Source organism: Scyliorhinus canicula, chromosome 19, assembly GCF_902713615.1.
Source record: "Scyliorhinus canicula chromosome 19, sScyCan1.1, whole genome shotgun sequence".
Lineage (NCBI taxonomy): Eukaryota > Metazoa > Chordata > Chondrichthyes > Carcharhiniformes > Scyliorhinidae > Scyliorhinus > Scyliorhinus canicula.
In genome coordinates, this window is record NC_052164.1 from 49743364 (window position 1) to 49769212 (window position 25849).

At 52.2% G+C, this 25849-nt stretch overlaps 1 protein-coding gene across 1 annotated transcript in view; it reads right to left on the reverse strand.

Annotated features, from left to right (window-relative positions):
• The window catches only part of LOC119954179 (cytochrome b561), a 63640-nt gene extending 61477 nt beyond the window's left edge, over positions 1–2163 (reverse strand). Inside the window, exon 1 of the mRNA XM_038779170.1 lies at positions 1830–2163. The gene's annotated coding sequence lies outside the window, so the exon portion shown is untranslated. The remainder of the gene's footprint in view (positions 1–1829) is intronic.
• Positions 2164–25849: the final 23686 nt, after the last annotated feature.

The window sequence follows — 25849 nt, forward strand, 5'->3', positions numbered from 1 at the left end:
TGCCCGTAGTGTCCTAATAAAAGTAAGGTTAAGGGGGGGGTTGTTGGATTACAGGTATAGGGTGGATACGTGGGTTTGAGTAGGGTGATCATGGCTCGGCACAACATTGAGGGCCGAAGGGCCTGTTCTGTGCTGTACTGTTCTATGACTCTATGAGACAAGCTTCTAAGAACATAACTGACTCCCACCCCGAAGGGGGGTCAGGATAAGAGAGAGAGTACTTCTGCTAAAATGCCTTCTCCTTATATACATAAAACTTGCTTATCGGTTCAGGAAGGCATCCGTTACCTTGGCATTTATTGCTGGTTACTTACCTATAGCCAAATGGCTAATTGGATGTACTATCACTGATAGATCTTTTAATGGTTGTAGTGTCTGTGTAATTGTCCAGTGTTCTAAGATATATTGGCAAAAGGGGGGCTTGTTTGGTGTCTGTCTTTTTTCAGTGTTGTCACTCTCTCCAGATATCAAAACCGACTCTTTTGTGAAGGTGTTATCGTAAGTGTCCAAAGGTATAGTTTGAGAAGGATTTGTGTATCTGTTTATCTGTTCTCATATTTTGAATACTTCTAGGAATAGGGAGTTCTCTCAAAGAACTTATTGGTCTGTCAAAAAGAGCCTTTAATATTAATGAGTCCTTGAGACAAGCTTGGAGTCTCTCCCATCAGGTGATAACTTCCACCCGACCTTTAGCTGGAGTGGTTTTATTTCATCTTGAATTAGAATGCTGTTTGTATTAATGCCTTATTTTAATCCGAATCCTGCGATGAATGTGATATCCATCACAGTAGGTGGATTGACCATGATAAATTGCCCCATTAGTGTCCAAGGATGTGTAGGTTAAGTTACAGGGTTGCAGGAATATGACAGGGTGGGGAGGGAACACATGGGCGGACTGCTGACTTGAAGGATCGGTCTGGCCCCCTTCTACACTCTAGGGATTCTATGATTCTATGACACCCCCAATAGGGCACTTTAAAAATAATCGCAATAGAACCGCAGTGGAGACGAGGAGACTTTGTTGTGCACAGTAAGTTATGATCTGGAGTGAGCTGCCTAAGAGGGCAGATTGAATCGCAACATTAAAAAGGGGGTTGAATTGTTCGTTGAAGAAAAATTATTGTTGGGGCTCTGGGACAAGAGCAAAAGGGATTGGGATCAATTAGATCAGTCTTTCAAAGGCGTGGAATGATGGGGTGAATGGCCTCTTTCTGAGAAGTAAGATTCTAGGACAGTTTGCACTCATTTTAAGTTTTCCATAGACACTTTTACTTTGCACTTTTCAACCCAGAAAAGTTATCTGAACACAGCACTTGGGAGACAGGGCCACCAGACTGTGAGGGGTTCAGGCAAACACACACAGAGCAGTCTGTTGCAACAAAGCAGGAACTGCATTAACAGCAAGGCCATCTCCTTGGGTAGTTGAGGCTGTCAGATCCTGATATCCTGGGTTTGTGTACACTGTGGAGAGGCGAAAGGGTGGCGCCTCGAGTGCCTCCTGTCAGACATACTCCAACACTGTCGTGCATTCAGAAAAGAACACAGACAGAATTGCTGAGCCAGAGAACAAGGTACAGAGTTCAGAGCCTGTGGTTTACCTCAGAATTCAATTTTAACATTTAATCCAAAAGTGTTGTTCCTATTTGACCATCAACTCTTCCCGACACCTTTATATGAGGATTTTTTAAAAATACACCCTATTTCTCAGCGTCACCCCTCAGTAAAGTCGCACAAAACACTGTCTCACACTCACACATACCAGTCCTTGGAAGGTACAGATGCCGACAACGATGCTTTGACATTACAGAATGCAACGCTGAAGAGCTCACCTAATGGATCGAAGGTCAGGTTCCCAACGCCTGCTATCCACGCGGTGACCCGGCACACCTCGGAAAACCTAAGCCCCACCAAAGGGAAGGAGAAAAATCTACTGGTCCATTGCTCGTATGAGGAGGAAGAAGCTGGGGGAATCAGTGGCCCCCTTAATTCAATAACTTCCGATCAAATTTGTCATGTTCTGCTGAGACTCAGTAAGAGGAATGTGCTCATACTGCTGTCAAACACCTTTCTGTGAGGCAGTGCGTTCTGACCTGCCCATATACATATACGTTGTACTAAACAAGGAAGCATATCAGGCGGCGAGGCACAGCCTCAGGGCCTAGCTAGTTGCCATGGTGATGTAGAAGATTGATTAATAATGCTGTTAGCTATTCCTGCACCTGCTGGTTCCAATAAGGAACTCTGAGTCATACTTTCTCTGAATTGAATTTTTAATCCTCATTGAAGCAAGTCCTTATCCTTATGATTATGTGTGTTTAACTATTTCTGTAACAGGATTCATACACGCTCACCCTTCCTCTATGTTGCATTGTTTGTAATGATCCAGGATTGAAGAAAACCAGACAAGGAACAGAAATCACTAAAAACGCTGAGCAGATCAGGCAGCATCTGTTACAAGGAGGGATTCTTCATTTGGGAGGCTATGGGGGGGGTGATTCTCGGGTCCCCCAGCTGCATTTTCATGGACAGCGTGCCGCCACTTGCCAATGCGATTTCCCATTGTGGCCATGCAATGTTGCCAGGAAACCCACGGGCATGGATGCAATGCTGGCGCAACGAAGAATCACGCCAGTGGAGAAGTGCTGCCAATTTATGTTACCCCACCTGGGAGCGCAAATTATAAAGCAATTCAGTATCCCTTGCCAAGCAAATTTATGCATGGTAAGGAATATGAGAGATGAAAATGAAATGAAATGAAAATCGCTTTTTGTCACAAGTAGGCTTCAAATGAAGTCACTGTGAAAAGCCCCTAGTCGCCACATTCCGGCACCTGTTCGTGGAGGCTGATACGGGAATTGAACCGTGCTGCTGGCCTGCCTTGGTCTGCTTTCAAAGCCAGCGATTTAGCCCTGTGCTAAACTGATTTCCAATGGACTCCCACTATCGGGCCGCCATTTTGAGCCGGGCAGACCAAAAAGGTTTCTACAAATATATAAAACAAAAAAGAGTGGCTAAGGTAAATATTGGTCCTTTAGAGGATGAGAAGGGAGATTTAATAATGGGAGATGAGGAAATGGCTGAGGAACAGAACAGGATTTTTGGGTTGGTCTTCACAGTGGAAGACACAAATAACATGCCAGCGACTGATGGAAATGAGGCTATGACAGGTGAGGACCTTGAGATGATTGTTACCACTAAGGAGGCAGTGTTGGGCAAGTGATAATTTACTAAAATTCACTAGACTCTGGGGTGGTCCCAGAGGATTGAAAATTAGCAAATGTGACACCACTGTTTAAAAAAGGAGGTAGGCAGAAAACGGGTAATTATAGGCCAATTAGCTTAACTTCGGTAGTAGGGAAGATGCTGGAATCTATCATCAAGGAAGAAATAGCGAGGCATCTGGATGGAAATTGTCCCATTGGGCAGACGCAGCATTGGTTCATAAAGGGCAGGTCGTGCCTAACTAATTTAGTGTAATTTTTTGAGGACATTACCAGTGCAGTAGATAATGGGGAGCCAATGGATGTGGTATATCTGGATTTCCAGAAAGCTTTTGACAAGGTGCCACACAAAATGTTGCTGCATAAGATACAGATGCATGGCATTAAGGGTAAAGTAGTAGCATGGATAGAGGGTTGGTTAATTAATAGAAAGCAAAGAGCGGGGATTAATGCGTGTTTCTCTGGTTGGCAATCAGTAGCTAGTGGTGTCCCTCAGGGATCAGTGTTGGGCCCACAATTGTTCACAATTTACATAGATAATTTGGAGTTGGGGACCAAGTGCAATGTGTCCAAATTTGCAGACGACATTAAGATGAGTGGTAAAGCAAAAAGTGCAGAGGATACCGGAAGTCTGCAGAGGGATTTGGATAGGTTAAGTGAATGGGCTAGGGTCTGGCAGATGGAATACAATGTTGACAAATGTAAGGTTATCCATTTTGGTAGTAATAACAGCAAAAGGGATTATTATTTAAATGATAAAATATTAAAACATGCTGCTGTGCAGAGATACCTGGGTGTGCTAGTGCATGAGTCGCAAAAACAGGTGCAACAGGTGGTTAAGAAGGCAAATGGAGTTTTACATAGAACATAGAACATTACAGCGCAGTATGGACCCTTCGGCCCTCGATGTTGTGCCGACCCGTGAAACCATCTGAAGCCTATCTGACCTACACTATTCCATTTTCATCCATATGTCTATCCAGTGACCACTTAAATGCCCTGAAATTTGGCGCGTCTACTACTGTTGCAGGCAGGGCGTTCCACACCCCTACTACTCTCTGAGTAAAGAAATTGCCTCTGACATCTGTCCTATATCTACCACCCATCAATTTAAAGCTATGTCCCCTCGTGTTGGTCATCACCATCCGAGGAAAAAGACTCTCACTGTCCACCCTATCTAACCCTCTGACTATCTTATATGTCTCTATTAAGTCACCTCTCAGCCTTCTCCTCTCTAACGAAAACAACCTCAAGTCCCTGAGCCTTTCCTCATAAGACCTTCCCTCCATACCAGGCAACATCCTAGTAAATCTCCTCTGAACCCTTTCCAAAGCTTCCACATCCTTCCTATAATGTGGTGACCAGAACTGCACGCAGTACTCCAGGTGCGGCCGCACCAGAGTTTTGTACAGCTGCAGCATGACCTCGTGGCTCCGAAACTCAATCCCCCTACTGATTGGTTAGCACACCATATGCCTTCTTAACAGCCCTTTTAACCTGGGTGGCAACTTTCAGGGATTTATGTACCTGGATGCCAAGATCTCTCTGTTCATCTACACTACCAAGAATCTTGCCATCAGCCCAGTACTCTGCATTCCTGTTACTCCTTCCAAAGTGAACCACCTCACACTTTTCCGTGTTAAACTCCATCTGCCACCTCTCAGCCCAGCTCTGCAGCTTATCTATGTCCCTCTGTAACCTATAACATCCTTCAGCACTATCCACAACTCCACCGACCTTCATGTCATCTGCAAATTTACTAACCCATCCTTCTACACCCTCTTCCAGGTCATTTATAAAAAATGACAAACAGCAGTGGCCCCAAAACAGATCCTTGCGGTACACCACATTGCTAAAGGGATGGATTTTAAGACTAGGGAGGTTGTGCTGCAATTGTATAAGGTGTTAGTGAGGCCACACCTGGAGTATTGTGTTCAGTTTTAGTCTCCTTACCTGAGAAAGGACGTACTGGCGCTGGAGGGTGTGCAGAGGAAATTTACTGGGTTAATCCCAGCCTTGAAGGGATTGGATTACGAGGAGAGGTTGAGTAGACTGGGACTGTACTCATTGGAATTTAGAAGAATGTGGGGGGATCTTATAGAAAATGATGAAGTGAATAGATAGGATAGATGCAGGCAGGTTGTTTCCACTGGTGCGTGGAAGCAGAACTAGGGGGCATAGCCTCAAAATAAGGGGAAGTAGATTTAGGACTGAGTTTAGGAGGAACTTCTTCATCCAAAGGGCTGTGAATCTATGGAATTCCTTGCCCAGTGAAGCAGTTGAGGCTCATTCATTAAATGTTTTTAAGATAAAGGTAGATAGTTGTTTGAAGAATAAAGGGCTTAAGAGTTATGGTGTTCTGGCCGGAAAGTGAAGCTGAGTCCACAAAAGATCAGCCATGATCTCATTGAATGGCGGAGCAGGCTCGAGGGGCGAGATGGCCTACTCCTGCTTGCAGTTTTTATGTTCTAAAAGCGGACTCCCGTGGCCAGGCACCCAAACACCCCCCACGCACCACAAATCAATACTGGCCCCACTGTATCTACCTGCCCTGCTACCTTAAAGAACCAGTGTGCATGCACACCAAGGACCCTCTGATCTTTGGTGCTTGTGTCAAGTCGACTCTGTTTGATTGAAGCATTGCCATGGAGAATGGACCAGGGAATGTTGTTCCCCCGTGCTTTTGTTTGATTCAAAAAATGCACAATGCTTGGAAATGTTCCTTTTCACTGCAGAGGACAGTCTGCATATGGATATAAGTAGTTTCAAGCAAGCGTCATTGAACCACATTATGAGCCCAAGTGATCATTTTAAATTGGTTGTTAGTCAAATTCTCAGTACACTCAGGATTGTTCAGCAAGTGCTGTTCAATCTCAATTCGAACATTAGACATTGGACGCGATGAGGAACGGACCCTGGAAACGTGGGGCTGACTGAGGAGAGAGCAGTCACCGCCAGCGAGGTGGTTTGTGCCACAGATGTGAGGATCCACTGCCCCTCACCTAGATGACCTGTCTCAAGTGAGTTGTTCATACTAACAAAATGATCCTTCCCTCTCACTGACCACATGTCCATTGTCTCGCAGGATCTCCATCTGATGGGGCCGGGCCATCCGGAGTTATTCTCCTTCCACCACCCAAGAGACCAACTCGGAGGTGAGCAACGAGGAGACCGCCATTGAAGTGTCACGGCTCTCACTCCCACCTTCCACCAGTGGAGAGACACACACCTCAGTGGCCAGCATTAGTAAACAGGCTTCTGGGACATAATCTGATGAGCAGCACATAGTTATTGATGCACATTAGGTGGAGGCAGGAACCCTCAGGCGAGATAGCAATCAGAGGTCTGATGAATCCCAGGACTCTGCTGAGTTCAAGTCAGATGCAGAGGCTCTGGACAAGGTTCTCCCAGAGCTGATGCAGATGATAGGCCAGAGCCATCACATTCAGAATGGGGTTTCAGCGTCATTCTGGCCAGTGCTTAGCCGATTGGAGGAGTCCCAAAGGCTTCGGGCAAAGGAAATGGTTCTTAAAATGCATTGCACCAGGCCAACATTGCTTGGGTGGCAACCGCAGTGGAAAATCTGGAGCACGACATCTGTATCTTGAGGCATGGCTCAGTCTGTGAAGCCCATGGCTGAGGGCCTTGAAATCATACCCCTGTCGCTGAGGGACCTAGACACAGGTGGACATTGCTTGGGTACTGCTGAGCATGGCCCAGTCACTGAGGACCATCGTTGAGGGTATCGACACCAGGGTTCAGACAATGGGGAGCACCCAGGACTGGCAGTGCCAGTTAACTCAGAGGTCAACCGTGGAGCACCTGAGCGTTGCTCACAGTGAATTATCATCACTCTCCTGTCTTGTACATTGACCCACTGATAGTGCCGACACAGGCCCCTCACCCTGGCGTGATGTTACACAGAACTTTGGAGGATGGAACAAGGTGCTCGGGGAAGGGGCCGATGTGATGTGAGGTTGGGGATGGAGGAAGGGGAGTTTGGGGGAGGGAAGATTGGGAGGAAGGAAGAGGAGTGATGGGGGGAGGGGGATTGGGAGCGAATGCGGGGAGATTGAGGGGAGGGGTGGATTGAGGGTAAAGGAAGGAAATGGGGAAGGGTGATTGGGGGAAGGAGGGAAATTAGGGGGTTTGGGGAATGTTGAACTGATGGATACAGCCTGATTCTATGAGAATCTGGAGACGGTGGAGGCCTCCCTGATCTGCCTGGCATGTCGGCCCTTGCCGCTGTCTCTCCGCCATCTTCCGGCTCCTCCTTGGGCTCATCCTCCAGTCCTCCTCATCCGTCTCCCGCTTGTCACACAAGGCCGCATGTCCCTCCTCCTCCTCCTCCAGCATGTCTCCCCGCTGCTGTGCAAGGTTGTGGAGGGCACAGCAGGCCACCTCTGGGAGGTGTATGACAGGGCACTACCAGAATGGCCCAGGCATCGGAACCGCATTGCCAACAGTCCAATGTACTGCTCAAGGACAGCAGAGGGTGCAACGTTGCCCTCATTATAACGGGTCTCCTCCTCGGTCTCAGGCCTCCGCACCGGACATGACCTCATTGGGTATCCCTTGTCCCCAGAATGCTAACCCGTCATCCTGGGGTGGTCCTCAAAGGCACCAAGGATCTCAATTTTCCCCAGGATATAGCTGTCATGCACAATCCCTGGGTAGCGGAGATTGGGAGGAAGGGAGAGGAGCAATAGGGGGGGAAGGTTTCAATTTTTTGAAAAGGCGTACTAAACAATGCCCGAATGATTTCTTTCTGGGGAGTCGGACAATTCCTGGGAGGTCACTACATTCAACTTCAATCTCGCTAATGATCTTGCCAGTGTAACGCTCAGTGGCCCTCATGCAGCGGCCTCCTGCAGGGGCTACTTGGGTGGGCGACATGATGCCCTGCCGGCGGGTGGTGGCCGGTTGGGGGGAGGTGGGGAGATGGTGGGTTCAGGGATGGAGGGTGGGGGCACCCATATGGCTGGTGTCACTCTGCGCAACCACAGGCCACGGTGGGCAGTCATTGGAATGCGCAGCACGATGGTTGCCTTGCAGGCCATGGCAGTGGCGGTCCATGTCTGGACTACAGTTAGCAGGTTTTTAACTTTAACACACAAATAATCTTTTATTATGAAAAGTATCTTTAATTAAACAGACAGAAAATGTAGCTGGCGATCTACTATCCATTTCCCAACTCCCCTTCCTTCTCTAATTTGCCTCACTCTTTACACACAGACACACACAACACAGACAAACCACATAGATGGGAAGGGGTCGTGGAATGGGAACAAAAATATTAATAAATAAAAGGATAGGGATCGTTGATTCACAGGGAAGACTTCTGGTCAATATCTCTGAAGTTGTGGCTTCTGGTTTGGTACTCACTTTCTTCCAGGCTCAAAATGATCTTCTCAGGTAAGGGTGTCTATCTTCCCTGCAAACACAGCATCATTTCAGGTTCACAGCAAAGGATATGTTAGGCACTCAATGCTTTCAAAACAATAGATCATTATTTTACTCCAGACCTTGAAGAACAAAAGGCTTGATACACAAAAGATGTTCAACTTCTACTTACAGACAGCAGGCAGCAGAGAGAGAAAACAGCTCCCTTCAATTCCGAGGTCTGATCACTTCTGGAAGGTCCTGAGAAACATCACCCAGCAGGAACCAATCACTGATTGTTTTCAGACAGAACACTGTACCTGGCCAACCCATTTGTTGCCAGTTAACCATCAAAATTGATCCCCTCCAAAACCAGTTCCTCTAATTTACCTGGTGCCAAAGAATCTGGCTTCTTCTTTTCCCAAACACAAAGACTGTGCATACATTATTCCGGCAAGCAGGCTGTTATAAACTTTGAGTCTTCTGCTTTCTTCTCTCTACTTAAAGGCACATCCCAATCATTGACCCATGGACCAAAACGATAAAATAAAAGAAATGGGAACAAACGAAATAAAGAGGAAGGACTCTTGCATTCTGAATTTTGTAAGCACGGGCTGTTTAAGTACATCAGTACTCTGTCTATTGCAAACAGCAAATGAGATGCACTGTGAAATACAATCCGCCAGTCATTGGACCTTCATAGCTGGCACTGCACTGGCGCTGAAACTCATATACCACACTATTCATTTGTGTGGCGAGCAGAACGCTGTTTTGGCTTGACGGTAGCATCCTGTTCCTGTGCTGTACTTTTCTTTGTTCTTTGTTCTTTTTTAATACCACTCGTGTTGCTATTGTATAGTAACTTCACCTGTTGCTCAAATGTTTGAGATATCTTGCCCTACCAGGATAATTGGCAGTGGAGTGCAAAGCACAAATCACCAAATTGAATGTGCGACATGACACTGGGCACTTGCCCGCATCAACAGATCACGTTCTGAGAAGTAATTTACTCAAAGGGCCAACATCTGTTCAAGGCACAATGGCCGGGATTCTCTGAAATCGGGGCTAAGTGTTGACGCTGGCATAAACCCCAGAGTGTTTCACGCCGGTGTCAACGGGCCACCTGTCCCAGCGATTCCGTGGCCCACAGGGGGCCAGCACGGCGCACATTGGCGGAGCTACACAGCAGGCCGGCGCAGAAGAAGGTAGGCCCCCACCGGATCACGTGCATCCGCCGATCGGTGGCCACCAATCGCGGGCCTGGCCATCATGGAGGACCCCCCCCAAGTCTGTTTCCTATGCCCCCCCCCCCCACCAGGATGGCCACCGGGGCCGCAGGTCCGAGCTCCCGCCGGGTGGAACCATGTTAGAACCACGGCGGTGGGAACTCGGCCGGTCGACCATGGAGAATCGCCGCAGGGGCCTCTTTCAATGGCCCCCAACCAGCACCGTGTCAATCACGTGTGCACAACTAGCAGCGATTCCCCGGTCACCAGAGAATCGGGTCGCGGCATCAGACCGGCATCGGGGGTCAACTCCAATTCTCCGAACCGACGCGGGCTCGAAGAATCCCGGCCAATATTTTTTTTATTCGTCCATGAATGTGGGCGGCGGGCCTGCATTCATTGCCCATCCCTGAGGGGCATCGAAGAGTCAGTCACATTGCTGTGGGTCTGGAGTCACATGTAGGTCAGACCAGGTAAGGATATCGGATTTCCTTCCCTAAAGGACCTCAGTGAGCCAAATGGGTTTTTACGACAATTGGCAATGGTTTCATGGTCATCGTTTGACTTTTATTCCAGATGTTCATTGAATGCAAATTCCAATATCTGCCCTGTTAGGATTCAAACCCAGAGCATTACCCTGGCTCTCTGGATTACTAGCCCAGCAACAATTCCACTATACCACTGCCTCCCCATATAATGTATGATGCAGGCCCCTAGCACGATTTCCCCCTTTCCCCTCCTCATTGACCTGAGCAGTCGGAAAATGTTCTGCAGCACTTCCACCAGTTCAAAATTTTCAGACCTCAGTAAAAAAACAGTAATACAGACAGACTGGAGTTCCATTTCAAGGTATGCAAAGCAAGTTTGAACAAGTTTTACCAGTGCCCTTCATTTCCAGGTTTTACCGATTTTATCTTCCATTCGTCACGGTTTGAGCAGAAAACACCTTGTGCACACACATGAGGGTAAATTTACTCAGCAAACATCTACCACCATTCACTGACTGAGGACGTAAAACACTCACAGTGCTCATAAAACAGTCATGCATTCTGTTCCAACATTTTATTAACCAGACAGATTAGCGGTCACAGTACACACCACCCAAGTATGAGCGTTGAAAGAACAAGGACAACATCTGTCACTCATTCTGAGCTTATTAATGAGAAATACAACTCGTTCCAAACGTATTGGATGACGCTGTTTAATCAGAACAGGGCTTTACTGAGGGAGATCTGCTCTCCTGCTGATCAGTGACTATATTCAGGCAATGATCTGTTACAGGAATTGGCAACAATGAGCATGGATAATCAAGTGGAATCGTAGAATCCCTACAGTGCAGAAGGAGGCCATTCGGCCCATCAGGTCTGCACCGACCCTTTGAAAGAGCACCCCACCTAGGCCCATGCCCTACCCTATCTTCTACCCACCTAACCTTTTGGACATCATGGGGCAATTTGACATGCGCAAACCATCTAACCTGCACATCTTTGGATTGTGGGAGGAAACCAGAGCACCCGGAGGAAACCCACGCACACACAGGGAGAAAGTGCAAACAAACAGTCACCTGAGGCCAGAATTGAATTAGGTGCCTGGCGCTGTGAGGCAGTAGTGCTAGCCGCTGTGCCACCCTGCCATCCCATGTGACAAATGGAAGTTTAAACAGTAAAGCGTTTCTAATGGTTATGTTTCAAAGGACACAACACATGTGCAGCTGGGCCTGCATGTCTCCCAAGGCTGTCACACTCCCACTGGACATGATGTGTGAGTGCGGATGTAGGATGCCAGGGCTGTGATGCTTGCGCAGTAAAATAGTTGATTTGCACGCACATGAAGAATGGCTATTGGGCTGAAGTGGCTGTTGTGCTGTAGTTGACCTGGAGGTCAGCGCCTTTAGGTAATTTGGACATTTTGAACTCTCCCTCTGTGTACCCAAACTGGCACCGGAATGTGGCGGCTAGGGGCTTTTCACAGTAGCTTCATTGCAGTGTTAATGTAAGCCTACTTGTGACAATAAAGATTATTATTAGAAGGAGGAAAGAAGGGAGAAATCAGGTCACGGAATTGATCTCAAATCAATGTCCACAACTCCAGCAATAAATACATTCCTTGCCAGGAGGGGGCAGCGTCGCAAAGAACCACCAATCAATCCCTGGCAATCTGATAATTGGGTAACAGAGATTGAGATTGACCTGTATCTTCCTTGATCTCAGTATGACCCTTTGGCCAGAAGGAGGACTTTGAACTTTGGAGGAGGGTTTCTGTTCTCTCTCTCTGGAGGCCATTTCCCTTTGTTCTTGTGGAGGTGGGGGGTTGTTCTTTTCTCTTTTGGTCTTTGAATGTTGATGTTGTTGTTTGCACAAGGACAGTGTTTGTGCGGGGAGGGGGGGGGGGAAGAGATCGGGGAATCAGTGGGGAGTAGGATGCTCGGCGCCATGGGTGGGAGCTGCCAGACTCTCTGGGAGGGCAGGTTCATGTAAGTGCAGTGGGGGGTGAGCAAGTTGTTACAGTGTTTATGGGGATTGGGATTGCTGTTTTTGGTAGGGAGGGGGAACTGCTGACAGGAAAGGTGTTTTTGAAATGTGGTATGGTGGTTGATGATGGTGGACATCGAGGGTGGGCATGAGGGGGTGCAGGACACCGGCTGGGTTTGGCCCAGAAGTGACTATGGCTGATCGGCAGGCGAATGTGGCATTCTTATAAGAAAGTCACCTGAAGATGGGGAATCAGACTAGGCTCAGGAAAGGGTGGGTAGGGCACATCTTTCATTCAGGACTGGATTTGAAGTCGATGGAAGTGGCGGTCTTGATAAATAAACGGATAGCTTTTGAAATAGGGAGGACTCCAGGGGAAGGTTTATTATGGTGAGTGGAAAATTGGAGGGGATGCCGTTGGTGTTAGTGTATGTCTATGCCCTGAACTGGGACGATATAGTGTTGATGAGGCAGGTGGTGGGGAAGATCCCGGACCTGAACTCGCACCGGTTGATAATGGGCGGTGGGGGGATTGTAACACGGTTCTGGAGCCAAAATTGGATCAGTCGAGCCCAAGGTCGGGGAGCAGGTCGGCGGTGTCGAGGATACTGAGTTGGTATCTGGAGTGCATGGGAGGGGGATATGGTAGGCAGAGGGCAAAGGAATTTTAGTTTTTCTCCCATGTGCAGAGGATATACTCCCGGATCGACTATTTTGTGTTGGGCAGGATATTGTTGCTGGGGTGGTCGGTTCGGAGTACTTGGCGATTGTGGTTTCAAACCATGCGCCGCATGGGGTTGTTTAGCACAGGGCTAAATCATTGGCTTTGAAAGCAGACCAAGCAGGCCAGCAGCACGGTTCGATTCCCGTAACAGCCTCCCCGAACAGGAGCCGGAATGTGGCGACTAGGGGCTTTTCACAGTAACTTCATTGTAGCCTACTCGTGACAATAAACGATTTTCATTTTCATTTCATAGGGTGGACTCGCAAGTGAATCGGGGAAGGGACAGCGCCCACAGTGGAGGTTGGATGTGCACAGATGTGGAGGTTTGTGAGCGGGTGAGGGCTAATATTCGGGGATATCTGGAGCTGAATGATAAGGGTGAGGTTTCGGCCGCCACGTTGTGGGAAGCATTGAAGGCAGTAGTAAGGGGGGGAGTTTATTTCAATACGGGTGCCCAGACAAAAGACGGAGCGGGCAGAGATGGCGAGGCTAGTGGAGGAGATTTTGCAGGTGGATAGAAGGTATTTGGAGGCCACGGAAGCGGGATTGCTGAGGTAGCGACAGAAACCTCAGATGGAATTTGGGCTGATAGCCACAGGTAAGGCATTTGGACAGTTGAGGAGAGCTAAAGGGGCGGTATATGAATACGGGGAAAAGGCAAGTAGGATGCTGGAGCATCAATTCAGGAAGCAGGAGGCGGTGAGGGAGATCAGAAAGGTGAAGGATAGGGAGGGAACACTTGGATCCGGTGGGTGAATAGGGTGTTCAGCTACTTTTATAGGAGATTGTACGAGTTGGTGCCCCCAGCCGGGGTGGGAGGAATGAGACATTTTTTTCTCCCCAGGGTGGAGAAAGACCTGGTGGAGGGATTGGAAGCCCCCATTGGGCTGGTGGAAGTGATGGAGGGTATGGGGGTGATTCAGACGGGAAAGGCCCCGGGCCTGGACGGGTACTCGGTGGAATTCTATAAAACGTATTCGGAGGACTTGGGGCCCCTGCTGGTAAGGGCATGTAATGAGGCAATGGAGCAGGGGGTACTCCCCCCTTTGCTGTTGTAGGCCTCAATCGCCTTAACTTTAAAGAGGGACAAGGATCCGGTGCAGTGTGGGTCCTACAGGCCAATTTCATTATTAAATGTGGACACTAAGGTGTTGGCCTTAAGAATTGAGGACTGTGTGCTGGGGGTGATAGGGGAGGACCAGGCGGGGTTTGTTAAGGGGAGGCATTTGACGATTAACATCAGGTGACTGTTAAATGTTATAATGATGCCCCTGTGGGACAAAGTGTGGAGGTGATGGTCGCCATGGATGTGGAGAAGGCCTTCAACTGGATGGTGTGGGACTATTTGTGGGAGGTGCTTGGGCGGTTTGGGTTTGGACAGGGATTTGCGGATTGGGTCCGGTGGTTGTACCAGGCATCGGTGGCAACAAACCGGGTGAGTTCAGAATATTTCAGGCTGCATTGGGGGACCACTCTCCCCATTGCTCTTTGCCTTGGCTATAGCGCCATTGGCGATGGCACTGAGAGCGTCAAGGGGCTGGCAGAAGTATGGGGGCGGGGGGATGTGTGGAGCATAGGTCTCGTTGTAAGTGGATGATCTGCTGCTTTATATATCAGACCCTTTGGAAGATATTGGGGGGATTTGGTCGGTTCTCGGGATATAAATTGAATATGGAGAAGAGCGAGGATTTTCCGATTCAAGCGGGGGGGTGGGGGCAGGAAAAGAGGTAGGGGGAGTTGCCATTTAGAGTAGTGGGGGCAAGCTTTTGATATTTGGTGCGGGGGTGGGAGCAGTTGCACAGGCTGAATTTGGTGGAGGAACAGATGAAGGGGGATTTTAGGAGTTGGGATGTGCTCCTGCTGTCACTGTTGGGATGGGAGCAGTTGGTAAGGTGAATGTTCTCCCGAGGTTCTTGTTTGTGTTATAGAATCTTTCGATCTACATCCCTAAGGCTTTTTTTAGGAGGGTGAATGCAATGATTTTGGGGTTTGTTTGGGTGGGTAAAGCCTACGGGTGAAGAAGGTGCTGCTGGACTGGGATTGAGGGGGGAGTGGGTTAGCTCTTTCAAATTTGATGAATTACTTTGGACCGGCGAATATAGCCATGGTTACAAAGTAGGCAGTGGCATCAGGGTCAATTTCGGAGCGGATGGAGGCAGCCTCTTGTAAAGATTTGTGTTTGGGGGCACTGTTGACAACGCCTTTACCGTTCTCACTGGCCAGGTACTCCACAAGCCCAATAGTGGTGGCAGCCCTGAGGGTGTGGGGACAATGGCGGCAGCATCTGAATCTGGAGGGGGCCTCAGTTTGGGCACCGATTTGTGGGAATCCTGGGCGGGATTCTCTGATCCCTCGCCGGGTTGGAAAATCGCCGGGGGCTGGCGTCAATCCCACCCCCGCCGTGCCCCGAAGTCTCCGGCACTGGAGATTCAGCGGGGGCGGGAATCGCTCCGTGCCAGTTGGCGTGCCGCCCCCGGCGATTCTCCGGCCCACGATGGGCTGAAGTCCCGCTGGTGTCATGCCTCTCCCGCCGGCGTGGATCAAACCACCTACCTTACCGGGGGGAGCAGGCGGCGCGGGCGGACTCCGGGGTCCTGGGGCGGGGCGCGGGGCGATTTGGCCCCGGGGGTGCCTCCACAGTGGCCTGGCCCGCGATCGGGGCCCATCGATCGGCGGGCGGGCCTGTGCCATGGGGGAACTTTTTTCCTTCCGCCTTCACCATAGTCTTCACCATGGCGGAGTCGGACGTGACCCCCTCCCCTGCGCATGCACAGGGATGACATCAGCAGCTGCTGACGCTCCGGCGCATGCGCGGACTTCCGCCGGCCACCAAATCCCTTTGGCCCCGGCTGGCTTGGCGCCAAAGGCCTTCCATGCCAGCCGGCGGAGCGCCAACCACTCCGGTGCGGGCCTAGCCCCTCAATGTTAAGGCTTGGCCCTCCGCACCTTTGGGGCGGCCCGACGCCGGAGTGGTTCACACCGCTCCATCACGCCGGGACCCCCCGCCCCGCCAGGTAGGGGAGAATCCCGGCCCATATGTTTGCTCCGGGGGTGCTAGCCAGGGGGTTTCGGTGTTGGCAACAGATGGGATTGAGCGGTCTGGGCATCTATTGGGGGCAGCTTCTCGAGCCTGGAGGGGTTGGTGGAGGAATTTGAGTTACCCGCTGGGAATGGGTTCCTGTGTTTACAGGTGAAGGATTTTGTTCGGAAGCAGGTACCGTCCTTTCCCCACCTGCTGCCCCAGGGGCTACAGGACTAGGTGGTGTCAAGAACAGGGGTCGGTGAGGGTAAAGGGTTGGAAATTTCTAAGGAGTTGATGGATAGGGAGGGAGTCCCGATAGAGGTAGTGAAGTGCAAGTGGGAGGACGAGTTGGGGAAGGCAGTGGAGGCTGCGGTGTGTAAGGAGGTGTTGAGGAGAGTGAACTCATCCTCTCCGTGTGCAAAGTGGTCCACAGGGCACATATGACTGTGGCAGGGATGAGCAGATTTTTTGAAGGGGTAGAGGGGTATGGGCAGTGTGCGAGTGGGCCCACGAATCATGTCCACATATTTTGAGCCTGTCCGAAGCTTGGGGGATTCTGGCAGGGGTTTGCCAGAGATCTTGAAACTGAAGGTGGTCCCGAGTCCAGAAGTGGCAATCTTTGGAGTGTCAGAAGACCCGGGAGCCCGGGGGGGGCGGGAGAAGCCGATGTCTTGGCCTTTGCCTGCGTGGAGCCCGGAGTTGGATCTTATTGGAATGGAGGGACTCGGGACTCCCAAAACCGGGGGTGTGGATGAGTGACTTGGCAGAGGTTTCCTTAGGCTGGAGAACATAAAGTCTGCCTTGAGAGGGTCTGTGGAGGCGTTTGCCTGGAAATGAAAATGAAAATCGCTTATTGTCACGAGTAGGCTTCAATGAAGTTACTGTGAAAAGCCCCTAGTCGCCACATTCCGGCGCCTGTTCGGGGAGGCCGTTACGGGAATCGAACCGTGCTGCTGGCCTGCTTGGTCTGCTTTCAAAGCTAGCGATTTAGCCCAGTGTGCTAAACAGCCCCTTGATGGCAGCCATTCATCGACTTCTTTGAGAACAATTAAGATGTCATCAGTGGTGGGGGGGGTTTAAGAAAACAGGAGATAGGGAGTTGGGGAGCGGGAGGCGGGATGGGGGGGTGTTCGGTATGTAGTTGATTTGATTATTTTCAGCCTTGTTGACTTATTTTGTTTTATGGGTGTGTTTGATGTCTAAATATATAAATGCCTCAATAAAATATTTTTCAAAAAGAAAAAGGCAACCTCGCTGGAATTGACATCTCCCTCCAAATTAAGTGTCTCACCAGTCAGAATTGGAAATTTCACCTTTACAATTGCATACAAGTGGTGTCCGCCTGCCAAGCTTGACTTCTTTCACAACTCTGAAGTGAATGAAACACTGCGTTGACTTTCCTGGGGACCGCTCACAGTTCGACTCATGTTGGGTGTTTAGGACAAGTTTCAAGGTTGGACATGAATGCAGTAGTAGCGTCTGGTCCATTCAGGGTTAATGTGGGTCTGAGTACAATACCGTCCACACGGTGATGTAAGAAGACAGATGACCCAGAGCCAGGGCCAGTCTAGACATGGATGGAGATGTCTAAAGGCCAAGGTTGAAGCCAGCTCCATACCTGTACCTACCACTGTATATATACACGGAACGTTGTTATGAGCTGTTAATGAAGACTTCCAGGTGTCGAAGCAGGGCTCTTCGACAGGGGGCAGGCAAAGGATGGAAGAGAGGGAGGTTGACTGGGAAAGGATGAGACTGTCCGGGTTGGGGAAGGAGGGAGTGAGGGAACGGAAAGGTGCAGCACCATTGAATGGAGCGAAGAACCTTTCTTGTTGGGTTTGGGATTCCTGTGGCTGGGTTTGGGAGGGAGACCTCTGAGCAAGGATGGTAGGAGAGTGATGGTCCTAGAGAGTGAGGTCAGTGCTGTCGACAGTGGGACCTGGTGTTTGAACTGAGGGTGCTGATCGGGGAGGAAACACTCAGGGTCAGAGGGAGGAATGTGATGTGGTAGGGTGACAGTTCCAAGGTAATGGCTGAGCAATGGAAGTGGGCAAAATAGGTGATTTGGATAATGGGAGGTGTCAGGGTCAGGGTGGGCATGGGGAAGGTAGTGGTGTAAGCTCAGAGGGGGGGAAGCCATCTGGAATTGCATGATGATAGAGTCCAGGGTAAATGGGGGTAGGTTCTAGGGGGACAGAGGAGAGACAAATGGTCATATTGGATAGGTCAAGGGTGATGGGGGATATTGGTGGGTGACGGGAGAAGGTAGAAATTTGTGGAGTGAGTCTCAAAGGTAAACATGCACCATCTTGTGATTCTTAACAATGCAACACATCAATGTAAAACTGGGATGCCTTGAAGAGGGAGAAGGGTATATGGGTGGGTGGAGTTCATGATAAGAATAATCGATTGACTAAAGCGACATGGTAGAACAGTGGTTAACGCAGTTGTTTCACAGCTCCAGGGTCCCAGGTTCGATTCCCGGCTTGGGTCACTGTCTGTGCGGAGTCTGCCCTTTCTCCCCATGTCTGCGTGGGTTTCCTCCGGGTGCTGCGGTTTCCTCCCACAGTTCAAAGATGTGCAAATCAGGTGGATTGCCCATGCTAAATTGCCCCTTAGTATCCAAAATGGTTAGGTGGGGTTACTGGGTTACAGGGATAGAGTGGAGGTGTGGGCTAAGTAGAGTGCTCTTTCCATGGCTGGTACAGACTCGATGGGCCGAAGGGCCTCCTTCTGCACCGTAAATTCTGTGATTCTATTTTTTATATAAATTTAGGTTACCCCATTATTTATTTATTCAATTATGGGGCAATTTAGAGTGGCCAATCCACCTAACCTGCACATCTTTGGGTTGTGGGGGTGAAACCCATGCAGACACGGGGAGAATGTGCAAGGGTCGGGATTTGAACCCAGGTCTTCAGTGCCGCAGTCCCAGTGCTAACCGCTGCGCCACATGCTGCCCTGATTCTATGATTCTATGACACCCTAAATCATGAGGCCATTGGATGATAACCAAGCTCAGTCGTGCTCTCTCTGTGGTGAAACCCACATAGAAGCAGTTTGTTCCTGACTCATGGATCTCATAACATCAAGGTCCCACCAAGGTATGCAACTGTTTTTGATTCTGTGCAATTTCCATCTCCTGCAGTCAGAGGTAGTGAGGGAGATAGGTGGATACCTTTAAGGTGCCTTGTTGGCAGATAGCAACAAATTCACAACTCCAAACTTCCATCCGTCCTGCTGAATGGTGGTGGCTGACAAGGGTTTATGTGGTTAGTCTTCCTGTGCTGCCAAAGCAATGGTCTCTCTGCAGTCTTGAGGGTTATGGAGGCGAGAGGAATGGTGTCAGAGGGAGGACTCTTACACATGACTCTCATCGGCCTGGACAAAGAGCAATGTCTCCATGCACAGTCATGTATGAACGTGAGGAACACCCTTCTCTGGTCCTCCAGGATGTCCTTCATTGGAAACGGGTAGGACAGGGACGCCATGTCAAAATGGAAGCCAGGCACAAGTCTTCGCACTGGATTTGTGGCTTCAAGATGGAGGCAAATCTGTAAAGAATAAGTTCACTACATTTATTACTCCCATTTGTTCACACATCCACTAGATGATGCAGGCTCCAGGCAACTCTACCTTTCTATCGGCTCTCATCGCAGAAGAAGGGATTGCACATCGCAGGTTGGCACAAGGGAGCAGGAGCAACGGCCTGGGCAGCAAGACACAGTGAGGCTTCAAGAAGATCAAGACACCGGCGATCAGGGTCCAATGTATGATGAGCATTGGCCCGACCATGGATATATTGTAGGCAGTGCAGCTATCTACAGATGAATGAAAGACAATTCCAGAGGTGCCTTAGAATATCCCAGAGTGGTCGCTTCTCCACAACAACCTGCAGCCACAAAGCATTGAAGGACACTGCTTCCTTAAATGTCTTTGCCTATGGCTCCTTTCCGGGTGCCACTGGGAACCTGTGCAGCTTCATCGTGTCAGTGACGCACATGTTCATCCAGGAGGTGCCAGATGCCCTATTCAGGGGAACGTACCAATTTGTACAATTCCACCTGGATAACGAAAACTAAGCTGCCAGAGAATTGGGATTTGCTGCAATCTCAGGTTTCCCACAAATGCTATTGACATGTGGCCTTGAGAGTTCCCTGGCAACAGCCAGTCATATCCAACAATAGGATAGCGTTGTCCACTATTTCACCGTGCAGCTAGTACTGTAATCGCAGAAGGGAAAACCTATGGGCGCGATTCTCCGCACTCGCGTAAAATCGCGAAGTCAGACTTTTGCGACGGCCCGACATGGCCCCGTTCCCGACGTATTCACGTCCGGGAAATGGGCTAGGAACGGGGCCGCGTCAATCACGTGCGCGATGACGCCGGAACGCGACGACGACATAAACACGCCCACGTGAGGCCGCCCGACGCCGTAAAAAGGCGCGGGCGAGCACAGAAACTGTAGGCCAGGATGTCGGAGCAAAGGAGAGCAGCCCCGCGATTCGTGGAGGCTGACATCGAGACGCTGCTCGATTCAATCGAGCAGAGGAGGGGCATCATCTGCCCGCATAGAGGGCATCGCCACCCTGCCAGCGCGGTGCGCCAGGCCTGGCGTGAGGTGGCTACTGCCGTCAGTGCTGTGGGGCAGACCCCTCGCTCTGCAGAGCAATGTCGGAAGAAGATGCACGACCTCAGCAGGGCTGCCAGGGTAAGTGCCAAGAGGGTGCCCCGGGTCACAACCATCCCCCCCCCTTTACTTAATCACCCAACTCCCCCCACCCCCCCACCCCCCCGGCACGGGTGGTGGAGGGGGATTGGGGCAGAGTGAGTTGAGGGTGGTTCACAAAGTAGTCACAGACCAAGCGCTCTGACCCCTGTGGAGAGATGCAATTGTCTTATGACAACTTGACCCCCAAACTGTGCCAGTATCTGAACGGCCTGCTGATACCTGCCGTATTGTAATGAGCTACCTATGCCCCCTCCCCCAACAGGACAAGACCGCTCACAACACTCGTCAGCGGAACAAGACTGGAGGGGGTTGGCCCATCCTGAACCCCCTCACCACGTTTGAGCAGAGGGAACTGGACATTGTTGGGGGATCTGCCACCTGGGAGATTGGCAATGCGAGGTTGGCAGAGCTGCAACAAGTGAGAACCCTGCATGACAAACCCCACCCCCCTCCCCCATCCTATGTCCCTTCACACACCCTGCCCACTTGGACACCTCCCCCATCCTCTGTCCCTTCACACACCCTGCCCACTTGGACACCTCCCCCATCCTCTGTCCCTTCACACACCCTGCCCACTGGAACACCTCCCCCATCCTCTGTACCTTCACACACCCTGCCCACTTGGACACCTCCCCCAGCCTCTGTCCCTTCACACACCCTGCCCACTTGGACATCTCCCCCATCCTCTGTCCCTTCATACCCTGCCCACTTGGACACCTCCCCCATCCTCTGTCCCTTCACACCCTTCCCACTGGAACCGTCCAGGGCCGGCCGAGCGTCTCTAAATAACCCGTTTCATTCTCTTCCCTAGGACGTGATGCCGATCGACCAGGGCCGTCTGCCTCCAGGCAGACAAAGGCATCCGCACCCAGTGCCGCACGACAGAGGGTGCCCGATCAGCGGGGAGTCCCATCCTCCCCAACCGAATCTGTGGAGCAGGACGCCCAGAGGGCGGCGAGCGAGCAAGAGAGAGAAATGGCCCGCGAACGCCCTGCGGCCTCTTAGCGGGCCGATGACATAGAGGAGGCGTCCACCCAAGACGACCTCGAGCTTGCGGCACAGCTATCTCCCACACTATCCACCATCCCAGAGACACTCACCCCGGTTGGGCTATTTAGTGATGAGGCTCCTGTGTCACAGTCTGGGTCGCACATCACAGCTGAGCAGGTACAGCAGGTGGAGGTCGGAGCAGCCGAGGGCCCGGACTGGCGGAGGGCAGGCCAGGCCCAGCATCCAGCTGGCTCCCAGACGTTTTCCGAGTTCCTGGAGTTACTCAACCCACCCGCACCGCCGATGCATCAAGAAACCCAGGGACACAATGATGGGATGAGGGCTGTCTTCCAGACTCTGCAGACGCTGTTAGAGGAGTCGAACCGCGTCCACGAGCAGGGAGTGGTGCCTCTCATGGCAGCAACCCAGGCCGACACCGCACGGGTGGCATCCGCGGTGGAGGCAATGAGTCAGGTTATGCAAGGCGTTGGGCTTAATGTGCACGCGTTATCCTCGGCCCTGGACAGGGTTGCCCTCTCACAGGCAGCAATGCGCCAGAGCCAACACGACATTGCCGGCGCGCTGCGGACCTTGGCCGAGTCTCAGCAGGTCATGGCCCAGTCGCAGCACGCCATGGCACAGTCACAGCAGTCGATGGCACAGTCCCAGCAGTCAGTCGCGAAGAGCATCAACTGCCTGACACGTGCTGGATGGCGTCGTGCACTCACAGGTTGAGATCGCACAGTCCCTGGCGGGAATGTCTAACTCACTGGACTCTGTCTCTGCAAACCTTCGGATCCTGGTGGATACCGTTGCAGGCCTCCAGGACTGGCAGCGCCAGGTGTCGGTGGTGCGACGGGGCACCTCCCCGCTCGCACCTCTGTCCCAAAGTGAGGCCCGGGGGCCACCGGGCTCCCCGAGGGAGGAGGAGGTTTCGGGGCCCGTCCCATTAACTCCATCACAGGACGTCCCGGAATTCTCAGCCTCCCCCTGTCCCATCCCTGGTGCATCGGGTGGGCAGCAGGCAGAGCAGGGTGGCACAACGTCACCCGAGACGCCCGCAGAGCAGCCTGGCCCATCAAGGCCGGGTCGCCCCAGGAAACGCTTGCCGAAGGAGAAACGAGTCGAAGGGGGCGATTCGCAGCAGTCCTACTCCACTCCTGCTGTATCGTCTGGGGAATCACTTAGACGTAGTGGTAGGGCCCGTAAGGCAACAAAGAGAGACACTGAGTAAGTTGGCACGGGTGAAGGGCACAGTTTAGTTGTAGGGGCTAAGGCACCTGTAAATTATTGTTAACATTAAACGCACTGTTCCACCTTACTTGTAATACCGTGTGATTGTTCCACAGCCACAGGAATCGTGATGGTGACCGAGTGTCGCTGGGGTTGACGAGCGGTGAAACTTCGGTGCCGGGTGTGCAGTCCCTGCCCCTCCCCCCACCTCCTCCCACAGCTAGCCCACGCGGGCACGTGATGGAGTGTCCGTGACGAACTCAGCGGCCACCAAGGTGGATGGTTCAGCTATTGCCATGGGTCAGACTCTCTCTAACGATTCTGAGCTCACAGCTCATCGCAGAGCGGGCTGTCATCATTCCACATGGCACTGATCACACCCGCTGACACAGCCATCAATATTGTGCCATACCGTCTGGACCCAGTGGTAAGGGTGATGTCGAAGTGGAGCAGTGTACACTGAGGGAGGGGGGGGGGGTTGTGGTGGTGGCAGTTGTGTGGTGACCCTCTGCATGACTAGCGATGCAGGTGGTGGTTTGGTGTTCAGCGGGGACGTCGCAAGCGACGCGTGAATCGCGCTGCCACCAAGGCGTCGCGTGCCCGCCGTCCTCGCCAGGTCCGTTGTGCCGCCTCCTGGACATCACCAGCACCTGGGTCGTGTCTGCGTGCTGCGCCCGCCACTCCGCCACCCTCCTCCTCTTCCTCCTCCTCCCTCTCCTCCTCCTCCTCCTCTGTGCTGGCACCACTGCCACTGGCTTCTCCCTCCGCCTCCTGCAGCAGGTCATCTCCCCTCTGCATCGCGATGTTGTGCAGCGCACAGCAGACCACAACAATGCGAGAGACCCTGTCGGGCTGGTACTGCAGGGCCCCTCCGGAGCGGTCCAGGCACCTGAATCTCATCTTCAGGAGGTCAAGGCAGCGCTCCACCACACCCCTGGTTGCTGCATGGGCCTCGTTGTATCGGGTTTCCGCATTGGTCTGAGGCCTCCGTATAGGCGTCATCAGCCAAGACCTCAGCGGATAACCCCTGTCGCCTAGCAACCGGCCCCTCAGCCGGGGGGTACGTCCCTCAAACATCGCAGGGATGTACGACTGCGCCAGTATGTAGGAGTCATGCACACTCCCTGGGAACCTTGCACAGACGTTCATGAACCTCATGTGGAGGTCGCATACCACCTGGATATTCATGGAGTATGTCCCCCTCCTGTTTGTGAACACCTCCCTGTCCCCTGCAGGTTGGCACATGGGGACGTGAACACAATCGATTGCCCCCTGCACCATCGGTATCCCGGCCACGCTGGCAAATCCACGAGCTCGTGAGTCTTGAGTTGGTCTGTCCTCGGGAAAGATGATGTAGCGGTTCGCGATGGCATAGAGGGCGTCGGTCACATCCCGGATGCACCTGTGGACCGATGACTGGGAGATCCCGGAGAGGTCCCCGCTCGGAGACTGGAAGGAGCCAATCGCATAGAAGTTAAGAGCGACCGTCACCTTGATGGCAACCGGGATCGCATGTCCTCCCCCCGTTCCACGTGGGGCGAGGTGTGCCACGAGGTGACAGATATGTATCACCGTCTGCCTACTCAGCCGGAGTCTCCTCTTGCAGGTGATGTCCGTCATTGTTAGGAAAGAGATCCGGACACGGTACACCCTCGGCCTTGGTCGTCGCCTCTGGTGCCATGGCTGCACCCTCACTCTCTCCTCTTCCTCCTCCTCCTCCTCCTCACCATGCTGCTCGACGACTGGCAACTCCTCGGCCATTCCCTCTGCTGCTGCAGCTGGCCCTGCATCCACTGCGGGTTGTGGCTGTGGATGCTGCTGCATCGCCAAATGCAGTACAGCGGCCCCAACCACTGCGCAGAACATAGCCGTTCTGTTCGCAGACATTGTGCTAACCTACAGAAGGGTGGTGGGAGGCAGAGAAACGGGACATGTTAGACGGAGGTTAGTCGACACCTCGGCAGCCGCCTGCCACGGGATACCTGTGTGTCCCGGTGGCCTGGTCGCGCTGCTGACACGCGGGCAGCCTAACCCCTGGTCACTTTCTGCATCCAACGGGCAGTTAACTACGTCCTCTTCACCGTGGCGTCAGTGGCCTGTGGCCATAAGCCACAGGGCAACCAGCGGCCGTGTCGTCGTGACCGGCACGCCATGGCATGGTGGCAGACATTTTGTAACCAGGGTTGGACGAGTCACTCGCTCACTCTCTCCCTACCCCCCCCACTTCCACTCCCCCCCCTCCGTCTCCCCCACTCCCCCCTCCAATCTCCCCCACTCCCCCCTCTGTCTCCACCACTCCCCCCTCTGTCTCCCCCACTCCCCCCTCAGTCTCCCCCACTCCCCCCTCCGTCTCCCCCACTCCTCCCTCAGTCTCCCCCACTCCCCCCTCAGTCTCCCCCACTCCCCCCTCTGTCTCCCCCACTCCCCCCTCAGTCTCCCCCACTCCCCCCTCAGTCTCCCCCACTCCCCCCCGCTCTGGACCCCCTCCCGTTCTCGGGGATGCCTTCCCCGTTGTGGCCAGACTCCAGCGGTGCGCTGAGCTGTGCGCTGAGCGGTGCGCTCACCTCCTCGATGCTCTCATCAGCCAGCACGACTGGTTGACGAACTTCAAAAGCAGGTGCGTTGGCCGGCGTGAAAACATGGCGTGATGACGTCGGGACTTCGGCCCATCCGGGCCGGAGAATAGCGGGGGGCCAATAAGTCGGGATTCTGGTGGTGTTGGGGGGTCTTTCGAGGCCTTTGCCGGGAATGCCGACGTGTAGTTTGTGCGGGGTTCGGAGAATAGCGGGAGGGCGTTGGACCGGCGCCGCCGTGAAAATATGCGCGGCCCGCTATTCTCCGAACCGGC